This window comes from Thalassophryne amazonica, chromosome 20, assembly GCF_902500255.1.
Source record: "Thalassophryne amazonica chromosome 20, fThaAma1.1, whole genome shotgun sequence".
NCBI classification, from domain to species: Eukaryota; Metazoa; Chordata; class Actinopteri; order Batrachoidiformes; family Batrachoididae; genus Thalassophryne; species Thalassophryne amazonica.
In genome coordinates, this window is record NC_047122.1 from 34,384,129 (window position 1) to 34,396,027 (window position 11,899).

At 40.5% G+C, this 11,899-nt stretch overlaps 1 protein-coding gene across 1 annotated transcript in view; it reads left to right on the forward strand.

Moving 5' to 3' along the window:
• Positions 1-2,590: 2,590 nt before the first annotated feature.
• The window catches only part of zdhhc3b (zinc finger DHHC-type palmitoyltransferase 3b), a 39,291-nt gene continuing 29,982 nt past the window's right edge, over positions 2,591-11,899 (forward strand). Inside the window, exon 1 of the mRNA XM_034160698.1 lies at positions 2,591-2,877. The gene's annotated coding sequence lies outside the window, so the exon portion shown is untranslated. The remainder of the gene's footprint in view (positions 2,878-11,899) is intronic.

The window sequence follows — 11,899 nt, forward strand, 5'->3', positions numbered from 1 at the left end:
TCAACTTGACCTCTTTACTCAAGTAAAAGTGAAAAAGTATGTGCTCCAAAACCTACTTAAAGTATAAAAGTATAAAGTAACCTTAAAAAAAAAAAAGTATATGCCACTATATGAATTGAAAGGTTAATTTAAAAACTGATTCGTTCTACATGTGGCCCAAGACCCAAAACCCAAAATTACCCCCCAACACCACCTGCATGAAAATGTTTCAATTCTAGAAGCTCTGAAATGCAATCTGGGACTATTCCAGACAATAAACTGCAGTGAGTGCAGCATCCATTTAGTGAGAAAAAAAAAACAACTTTCCTTATTCAGATTCATTCCAGTAGTATTCTGCTCTTACTAGGATGCAGCAGTTTTCTAGTTTGGCAGATAGTTCTGGAGGAAATCACTGAAGAAATTAACACATTGAAAATATGGTTTGACCGAAACAAACTGTCATTAAACTTAAATAAAACAGGGATGAAATGGAGGTGGAAGAGTCACTAGGTGTTCACAGGAAACAGTTAATTCTGTATGTATGTATGTATATTCATTGTTAGTTGCTTTTATATTTTATTTTCTGTTGTGTTTCTATTCAGGTTCTTCTTGTCTCTTTCTCTGAAATTGTATATAATAATCATTAGATTATTAATATATAAACAAAAATAAATTTAAGAAATATTCCAATTTGAAAACAAATGCACCCGAACGTGAAGACAGCTGGAACTGCTTCATGCTAAGTTTTAACACTGAAAATGCCATAGACATGCTAACGCGTTAGCGTCGCTCCCGTTTTTAAGTTATAAAATACATCTATCAACTGTTTCAGAAGACCATAACAGGTCGGTTTAACATAGAAAAGGTAAATAATACTCACAGAAGTATGCTCTTTAGGGTTTTAGCAGGGGGAAATTAAGCGAAAGAAAGAAAGAATAAACGAAACAATAGGTCGAAGCATTGTTTCAATCTGCGAACCACTGCTTCGATCGGTTCAAAATCCATTCCTTTATCTTCATTGATCCATGTTTCTGATATAGCAATTATGTTAAATATTTTTTTTAAATTGACTTAAATATTCTTTAATGTTGTTAAAGTTTGCATACAGACTTCTCCTGTTGAAATGGATTATTGAGAATTTGTTATCCGTTTTAATGATCCGACATCAACAACTGTCATTAATATTTGAGAAGAAATTATTGTCCGGGTCTATATCGTGCTCCAAGTCCAGTACATTGTGGTCTGTGTATTTAAATGTTCTCAGTTCTAGTTTTCCATGATCAGCAATCCTGTGAGTTATATCCTTCTTGTCTCCAGATGTAGATGATGTAGTAGATGAATAGGTTCCTCTGGTCTGTGTCATGGTGTTGTGATGTGTTTGTGTCCTCATACCTTATTGATCGTATTTGTCCAGTTCCTCGATGTTCCTGATTACCATAACCTTCGCTTGTTCTGGTGTTCCGTTCAGTTTGATGAATGTTTTGCAGTTGGATGTCCATGTCTGTTGAATTTTTCCCTGCTTTTTTAAGAGACGAGCTTTCCTGGCGATGTCTGCGTTTCTTTTGGTCAGATGTTCACTGATGAACACGTTTGTTCCTTTGAGTTTCCGTCCCTGTTTTAACAATCCCATTTTATGTTTTCTGTTGACAAACCTCATTATAACTGCTCGCTTGTCTCCATCCTCTCTCCTGGGCAGGGGGTGGCACGCTTCAATGTTATTACAGTCCATTTGAATACCTTTAGATTGCAGGAAGTCAGCCACCTGTTGTTCCACTGAGCTGGCCTCCTGCTCACTGGCCTCCCCTCCGCTGTCTTCTGACACCGCCCGTGCGTAGGATCGAGGTTTAATATGAATTCCTGTAATAATAACGTCGTTCATCCTTGTGTACTGTTCCAACTCCGCAACACGGTTCTCCAGGTGCACCAGACGCCGGTCTTTCTCGGCATCCTGGATCCGGAGAGCCTTCACTTCTTCCACCAGCTCCATAATGGATTTCTGCTGCATTTTAACAACAGAGATTTCCTCAGACAAAAAGTCCAGGGACTTCTTGATATCGTCTCCCTCCTCCGCCGTCAGTGCCTTCTTCGGACCCATGGTCAGATAAATCCGCGCTGGCACCTCGGTAAAGCCACGCCGGTGGAACTGCGCTGGCGCCTCGGGCTTCAGGTGGAGCCGCGCCGGTGGATGTGGCTGTTTTAAAAATGTAAGGAATAGAAAGTACAGATACTTGTGTGAAAATGTAATAAGTAGAAGTCAAAAGTAGGCAGAAAAATAAGTAATGGAATAAAGTATAGATACCTAAAAAGTGTACTTAAGTACAGTAACGAAGTATTTGTACTTCGTTACTTGACACCTCTGTAAATAAATTACCGTCAACACCGTTTAACAATCTAATTTACCTTTTGCTTAAAAAAATATATGGAATTTTCAGTTGTGACAGCTGTAGACTCTAGTTTGAGCCACAAGGATCTACCCCCCTCTCGTGGCCACAGACACATACTACATTATTAAATTGGCAATATAAAAAGACTTTCAAAATAAAAGCCTCACCCTGATAGTCCAAACGGTGGGCATACACACGAGATTTTTTTTTTTTTTTTTTTGACTTCTTGGTCGTGGTGCCCTGTTCGCTGTGGCTCTGTTAGAGGTGGAAACAGCACAGTAAACACAACCGCTTATTTTAAAGTCTCGGTCTTTTACAGTAGTTAAAATAACAGTGAATGAAGGCGCTGACGGAGAGGCGGTGGAGCCAGTGTGAGAGCGCGAGCTGGCCGGAAGTCAGCGCTGTTAGCTCGGAGTGCGCGACGCTCCGTGCTTTTTATTTTAGCTACGCAGAGACTAAGAAACTACGGGAAAACGTTTGAAAAGCTGTCGCCTGTAAACCAGCAGAGCAGGAGGTATGTTGTGAAAAATCTGAGTGTTGTTCGCTGAAATATTTAAGACAGTCCTTATCTTATGGCTTCTATCGGCAGATATTTGATGGAAATCCATGCTGCTCCAGATGTACTTCCTGGTTATGGAACTGTTGGCAGAATTATTTATAAAAGGAAAATTGACAACAATAGAATAGGGTGATTTGTCTGTTAGCACAATAACTTTATGCTTTTAAAATCTAGGGAGGCCAGAGGTTAACACTTAGGTTATTTTTAGTGTGTTGCTCAAGGGCACGTCCTCAGGCTCAGATTTGATGAAACTGTTCATCTGAATTGATTTAGGGCTCCATCTACTAATTATTTTCACTGTTAGTCTATTTATTATTTTTATGATGAAATGTTTGTGATTTTTAATGTTTAGGGTCACCAGCAGACTAGCACCTGGATTTTTTGAGAGCTGATACAGACAGTTGCCCACTTCTGGATCACCTCTTTTAAAGTCCCGCTATACGGAGCCATAATGCAACTGAATGTCCTTTATTGGGTATTGTTGTATTGGGTATTTGGATGTTATCTTGCTGAAAAAGTCTGGATGGGGTAGCCCTTCTACTTAAAGTGTGTAGCCACATTATGTGTGGTGCAAATATTTGCCCGAAATGGATCACTTTGCCCGGTTCTGGATCACGACCCGCATTCCTGGCATCTGGCTGGACCCTTCTAATGCAGAATGATACACACTGTGCCCGAGAATGTGTTTTGAACACAAAATGACATAAATTATACTTATTAAATGAGAACTGACTTAGTTTCGAAAGGCACTGTTATATGTTTTTACGAGCAAAAAATGAAGTGTTTACTCAAATTGGGTGGCATTCCTTAATAAATGAAGATAAAATAAAATCTGTGGTAATAAACACTCTTGGATTTTGACATCTCCCCCTAAGCTTTTAACTCAATGAAGTGGTCAGGATAGCACAGATGCCCCAACTTGCTATCATTTTGCACCTTATATTGTTAGAGATGGAGAGCAAAGGAGGGTTTTAAATGTGTGGAGGTGAGATTTCTCCAGAATTAAAAAGTAAAAGCCCCCACATTTATGCCCATTCATGATGTTGAGATGACCCCCAAAGTACACATGGCTCACAAGTACTGACATGAGGCTGCTGCTTCAGTGATCCACAACCGGCATATTTTCGCGTCAGAGATAAATGCATGCAGCAATTAAACAGCAAGACATAACACACTGACATTTTCTACCCAAGTAAGTAAGTATTTTCCCACGCTAGAACCACTGACGTTGAATGGCTAACTCACCTTTGCTACTTAATAGAGATAGTCACTTTCACAGTTGCAGGAATGAGTGAGTCAGAAAACGCGTGCACACCACAGAGACCGGGATGTTTTGATTCCTCTGCTGAACACAAGGATGGCTGGATCTGGTCAAGCTTGTTTGTAGACAAAACATCAGTCTTTTCATTTGTACCAAGCTTACTGATTACGAGAAACGGCGACGCAAATACTACAGCAGTGATCCGGAACTGGCAATGATCCGGAACTGGGCAAGTGACTGTACCAATGTTGGGGAGTAAATAATTTATGATAATATGATAATATTTCTCCAGACTGCTGGGATAGGCTCCAGCAACACCCCCCCCCGTCAGTGATTCTGATGTTTCATTATCAAACCCTTATGAAAAAGAAATGCAATTGAGGCTTGATATTTTTCAGTTTAAACCTGAACTTTATTATGAATATCTATAAGCAGCAATCAGCCAAAGTGCATCACACTGCCTTCACTGGGATCGGAGACTGCCATGTTACATTGCTCAGCATTTGCATAAAATAAACTTGTCTATTTTGGCCCTGCATAGCTACTAGCACAGTGACCACTTGTCACTATAAAACGTCCACTCTGATTGAAAATGAATGGAGGCTGCTTGCTTTGCCTCTGTCTCATGTAACTAAAGTGACCAAGGGGTGATGGGAGTCCTAGCCAGCCAAGCTTGAGAACATTATAAACAGTGCTGTCAGAGTGCCTTCTCCTGGACAAACTGTGTAATGACATCATTTCCAACAGACAAAGTGTTTTTCTGCACTGTTTATTTGGTACAAAGTTGTCATATTGAAAAAATAATGCAGATACAGACAAAATATTCATCGGTCAACATTACCGGCCAATATTGGTATAATTGCCGGGCTCTACAGCATACTCTGTATAGATTTGGCAGACCTTCCTGGGACAACACCAGGCTCATGCCCAGTCGAGACCTCCTCCACAGGAGTTGGACACAACAGAACATGTCCTTTGATTGTGACCATGACAGGGCACTGTGGAAACAGTGACATGATGGCTGCAGGACAAACGCTTCAACAGAAGCATTAGATTAGATAGAACTTTATTTATCCCTTGGGAAGACTCCCTCAGGGAAATTGAGGTTCCAGCAGCGTTGTATGGCAGCACAGAGGGTAAGAAGCACACAGAGCATGAGAAGTGAAAGTAAAAAAACACTGTAAGCATCCAAACTGTTGCTTTAATTGTGTGCTACTTGGTGGTGGAATCTTGCTTTATAAACTAACAGCACATTTTTTCCTCGCCCAACTTGTGTAATAAATAGATGTAGGAGTTCTCAGCCAATCAAGTTAAGAGCTGTTTTACAGTCAATAAGCATGAGTGGATCTAGATCCTCTTTTCAGAGGATGGCGTTAGAGACTAATGCAACTCCAGATGTACAAAGAAACTGGGGCTTTCAGCAAAGTCTGTTTATTTTTAATGGAGTGTTCATGATAAACAGTCCCAATATTAATTTAATAATATCACCAGCAGTGTATGTTGTAAGAGCATAATTACTAACTACACTATGCAGCATGAAGGTTTTGGAAAATGTTTAGAGCTCCACTGCCGGTGCCCTGTTCATACCCATGTATTTATTTACTGTGAAAAGTTTTCTGAAAAATGGATTTTTTTTTTTTTTTGTCTAAATTTTTTTTTTAGCCTCAATCAGCTGATCCAAGCCTCACTCAGAGGCTGGGTTCAATAAATAAATAAATAAATAAAATTTTGATATGACTTAAGGTTATGAACTGTAATCATTGTTTGCATACCATGTATAAACTGACAGATGGTCTTCAGTCCAGTGGAATCACATTAAAGAGCTAATGAACTATTTTTCTCACCAGGGGGTCTAATGCAGCTGCCTCTTATCTCTATATCTCTCCCTGTGCATCATCTGTCTGGTCCAACATCAATCAGTGTATCAGTTAGTCTGAAAGATGTTCTAGCAGCAGGGTATCAAACATCTTCCGAAGTGATTAAGTGAAATATCTGACTGTGCCGGGAGTATGTTTTTAAAAGATGTGACGCGTTTATGTACCGTGTGTAGTTATGCAGGAACATCGTGGTCATGGCATTTCATTTTGTCAACACATTTCAGCATCTTGCAGCTCGTGTGTCTTTTTTGCTGGTGTAATGGGAGCTGCAGACAGTGACTTGTTTTATTAAAAACAGCCAATGACTGGAGAGGTCTATAGACTGAACGTTATAGTAAAATGGATCATTGTTTTAGTGGACGGTTGTTAATGAACTCTGGCTTTGCACTACTTTTCACTCTGCGTTTCTTATTCTAGCTGTAATCTGTCTTGTTGCACAGTGGTAGATGTCATTAGTGGGCACAGCTAACCTAAAAGTTAGCTTTGATAACTGCTAGTATGCAAAGGGAAAAGTTAACTGTGTAACTTTGTCCTTTAGTTAAAGGACATGTTCTTTTTTTTTTTTTTACAACCTTAGTCATATTAAATATTGTCGGTAGTCAATCCTCAGGTGTTCTTCCTTTGGTAATTGCATCATTTCAATGGGGCACCTACAGGAGCATTCAAAATGAACTTAAACCATGCTTTTCCCAAACCTTAACATTGCATAATGTAGTTAATACATTGTTTTGCTTCATGGTTACTTACAATGTACATTAATATTGATGTTAGGACTCTTACTGCATATAAAAATGGCAGCCGCAGACTCCAGTCACTTCTGTCTTACTTTATAAACCGACATGTCCGCCCATGCCCTTCATCAAGGTTGAATGAGTGAATAACGTAGTGATTTTTAAAGAATCCCAGACAGAGGTATTCTGGGTAAAATACGTGCAACTAATTACACCAAATCCACAAAATACAATCAAGAATAAATTGCATGATAGAACGGGAGCTTGTCAAATTCACAAAACAGGACAATCACATCATTTATACATAGAAAAACACCAGCACCATCTTAAATCAGTTCACACTCAATCATTTAGAAGTAAAAATTCAAGTTACATTACTTTAAACAATGTTTCAATTCCAAATATGTTATATGAAATCCAGTGATTTGTACTGCAAACATCCACTGTAGACTCAGCCTCTGTCTTTGTTCATTGCTCAATGACGTTTGGGGGGAAAAAGGAATGCAGTCGCTGTTAACTGGTTTAACTAAATGCAAACAAGTGTCACTTCCACCTTGGCTAGCTTGCGAGAAAAGCTCACAACATAATTTTTTTTATATCTATTTTGTATTGCTTGTTTTTATTTATTATATTGTTTGCTCTACTGCATGTTTTTATATTTTATTAAATTGTCACGTTATTGATTTAAAAATAAGGATTCACAGCCAATATTCTTGCATGGGATTAGTTGCAAACAAAATAACTGAGCTACTTTCTAAAACTGGTGCAGAGTTGAGACTAAACTGATATGTTGGGGAAAGAAAATTAAAAATACACCTAGCTGGCCATATTTCTTAAGATGTTGACAAGTAGTTTGCTAGCATTATTGCATTGCTGGTGCAAGCATTGTATGAGCAGTTTTAATAACTCCGGTGATTGCCCCATTCACTGTCATTCCTTCCTTCATAAACGTTTTGCCCCCCAAAAAAGGTTTTCTTGTAAATTAAGCCATAATCAAATCAGCTGAATGCTCCCAGGCTTGAATCTTAACAATGTTTTTGTGTGACTGTTTGTTTAAAAAAAAAAGTCAACTTGTCCTTTAAAAGGGGGCATTGTCGTTTGGTTGTGTAACACAGGCAGGTAGGTGGATGTGGGGGTTGAGAAATCACACCCATTGGGGTCTATGAATAGGTGTGTGAGGAAACGCGGGCTGTGATGAACCGTGAAATGCTGGTTTCAGCCACACGTCACAGATGATTAATTTAATTTGTACCACTTTCTTTCTGAATAGATTACGTTTGCTTAACTGCCAAGATCATTGTGTTCATTAGCGGAGTTATCATAATGAGGGATGTTGATGGCTGGAATCTCTGGGAATGATCCAGTATTGTGCTGGCAACATTAACTGTGAAGTTTTGCGACTTCCCCTCTCCTTTCAGGAAGGATGGTTTTATTACAGCCAGTATTACACAGTGAAAAAGGTTTTCTTTTGGCATTTTAGCATTTTTTTTTTTTTTTTAGTTGCACGATCCTTGTCTGCACTCATACCTACTCTGAGCCAAATACCTGTTCAGTTTCTTCACACAGGAGTGGGGACACACTCCGACCACTTTCTTGCATTTGTACCTTTGTTGATCTTTTATTCTGTCCAGCTTTATAACTCTGCACATCCATGTTTGCATTCTCACCTCTGCTACATCCATCCTCTTCACCTGCACTCCATTCACTGCCCATGTCTCTCTTCTGATGCTGAACAATATAATACCATCTGCAGCTAGAATGGCACACCGAGAGAGAGCATACAGTGCATCCAGAAAGTACTTACAGCACTTCACTTCTTCCACATTTTATGTTACAGCCTTATTCCAAAACAGAGTAAATTAATTTTTCCCCTCAAAATTCTACTCACAACACCCAATAATGACAACAAAAATTTTTATTTTTTTTTTATTTTTGCAAATTTATCAAAAATAAAAAATTAAGAAATCACATGTACATAAGTATTTACACCATTTGCTCAATACTTTGTTGATGCACCTTTGGCAGCAATTACAGCCTCAAGTCTTCTTGAATAGGTGCACCAAGCTTGTGGCATCATATCTTTGGGCAGTTTTGCCCATTCCTCTTTGCAGCACCTCTCAAGCTCCATCAGGTTGGATGGGGAGTGTCAGTGCACAGCCATTTTCAGATCTCTCCAGAGATGTTCAATCGGATTCAGGTCTGAGCTCTGACTGGGCCACTCAAGGACATTCACAGAGTTGTCCTGAAGCCAATCTTTTGATATATTTGGCTGTGTGCTTAGGGTCATTGTCCTGCTGAAAGATGAGCTGTCGCTCCAGTCTGAGGTCAAGAGCGCTCTGGAGCAGGTTTTCATCCAGGATGTCTCTGTACATTGCTGCATTCATCTTCCCACCAATCCTGACTACTCTCCCAGTTCCTGCCTCTGAAAAACATCACCACAACATGATGCTGCCACCACCATGCTTCACTGTAGGGATGGATGGTGCCTGGTTTCCTCCAAACATGATACCTGGCATTCATGCCAGAGAGTTCAATATTTGTCTCATCACATCAGAGAGTATTGTTTCTCATGGTCTGAGAGTCTTTCAGGTGCCTTTTGGCAAATTTTAGGTGGGCTGTCATGTGCCTTTTACTAAGTAGTGGCTTCTGTCTGGCCACTCTACCATACAGACCTGATTGGTGCATTGCTGTAGAGATGGTTGTCCTTCTGGAAGGTTCTCTTCTCTTCACAGAGGAATGCTGGATCTCTGACAGAGTGACCATCAGGTTCTTGGTCACCTCCCTGACTAAGGCCCTTCTCCTCAGATCGCTCAGTTTAGATGGGCGGCCAGCTCTACAAAGAGTCTTGGTGGATCTGAACGTCTTCCATTTATGCATGATAGAGGCCACTGTGCTCATTTGGACCTTCAAAGCAGGAGAAATGTTTCTGTACCTTGAGACAATCCTGTCTTGGAGGTCTGCAGACAATTCCTTTGACTTCATCCTTGGTTTGTGCTCAGACATTCACGGTCAGCTGTGGGACCTTATATGTAGGCAGGTGTGTGTCTTTCTAAATCATTTCCAATCAACTGAATTTACCCCAGGTGGACTCAATTAAGCTGTAGAAACATGTCAAGGATGATCAGCGGAAACAGGATGCACCTGAGCTCAATTTAGAGCTTCATGGCAAACGGTGTGAATACTTATGTACTTACGTTGATTTCTTAGGGGTTTTTTTAAATTATTTTTAATAAATTGGCAAAAAAAAATGTTTTCACATTGTCATTATGGGATATTGTGTGTAGAATTTTTGAGGAAAAAAATTAATTTTATTCATTTTAGAATAAAGCTCTAACATAACAAAATGTGGACTAAGTGATGTGCTGTGAATAATTTCCAAATGCACCGTGCCTCTGCCAACAACCCAAATCTCATCTGTTGTAGATGTTAGCACAGTTCATACACTCAACAAAAATATAAACGCAACACTTTTGGTTTTGCTCCCATTTTGTATGAGATGAACTCAAAGATCTAAAACTTTTTCCACATACACAATATCACCATTTCCCTCAAATATTGTTCACAAACCAGTCTAAATCTGTGATAGTGAGCACTTCTCCTTTGCTGAGATAATCCATCCCACCTCACAGGTGTGCCATATCAAGATGCTGATTAGACACCATGATTAGTGCACAGGTGTGCCTTAGACTGCCCACAATAAAAGGCCACTCTGAAAGGTGCAGTTTTATCACACAGCACAATGCCACAGATGTCGCAAGATTTGAGGGAGCGTGCAGTTGGCATGCTGACAGCAGGAATGTCAACCAGAGCTGTTGCTCGTGTATTGAATGTTCATTTCTCTACCATAAGCCATCTCCAAAGGCGTTTCAGAGAATTTGGCAGTACATCCAACCAGCCTCACAACCGCAGACCACGTGTAACCACACCAGCCCAGGACCTCCACATCCAGCATGTTCACCTCTAAGATCGTCTGAGACCAGCCACTTGGACAGTTGCTGAAACAGTCGGTTTGCATAACCAAAGAATTTCTGCACAAACTGTCAGAAACCGTCTCAGGGAAGCTCATCTGCATGCTCGTCGTCCTCATCGGGGTCTCAACCTGACTCCAGTTCGTCGTCGTAACCGACTTGAGTGGGCAAATGCTCACATTCGCTGGCATTTGGCACGTTGGAGAGGCGTTCTCTTCACGGATGAATCCCAGTTCACACTGTCCAGGGCAGATGGCAGACAGCGTGTGTGGCGTCGTGTGGGTGAGTGGTTTTCTGATGTCAATGTTGTGGATCGAGTGGCCCATGGTGGCGGTGGGGTTATGGTATGGGCAGGCGTCTGTTATGGTCGAAGAACACAGGTGAATTTTATTGATGGCATTTTGAATGCACAGAGATACCGTGACGAGATCCTGAGGCCCATTGTTGTGCCATACAAGAACATCACCTCATGTTGCAGCAGGATAATGCACGGCCCCATGTTGCAAGGCTCTGTACACAATTCTTGGAAGCTGAAAATGTCCCAGTTCTTGCATGGCCGGCATACTCACCGGACATGTCACCCATTGAGCATGTTTGGGATGCTCTGGACCAGCGTATACGACAGCGTGTACCAGTTCCTGCCAATATCCAGCAACTTCGCACAGCCATTGAAGAGGAGTGGACCAACATTCCACAGGCCACAATTGACAACCTGATCAACTTTATGCGAAGGAGATGTGTTGCATAGCATGAGGCAAATGGTGGTCACACCAGATACTGACTGGTATCCCCCCCCCAATAAAACAAAACTGCCCCTTTCAGAGTGGCCTTTTATTGTGGACAGTCTAAGGCACACCTGTACACTAATCATGGTGTCTAATCAGCATCTTGATATGGCACACCTGTGAGGTGGGATGGATTATCTCAGCAAAAGAGAAGTGCTCACTATCACAGATTTAGACTGGTTTGTGAACAATATTTGAGGGAAATGGTGATATTGTGTATGTGGAAAAAGTTTTAGATCTTTGAGTTCATCTCATACAAAATGGGAGCAAAACCAAAAGTGTTGCGTTTATATTTTTGTTGAGTGTATATGGGATTTTTACAGAGACAATTTTTCACCAACGTGTGTCTTTTTGG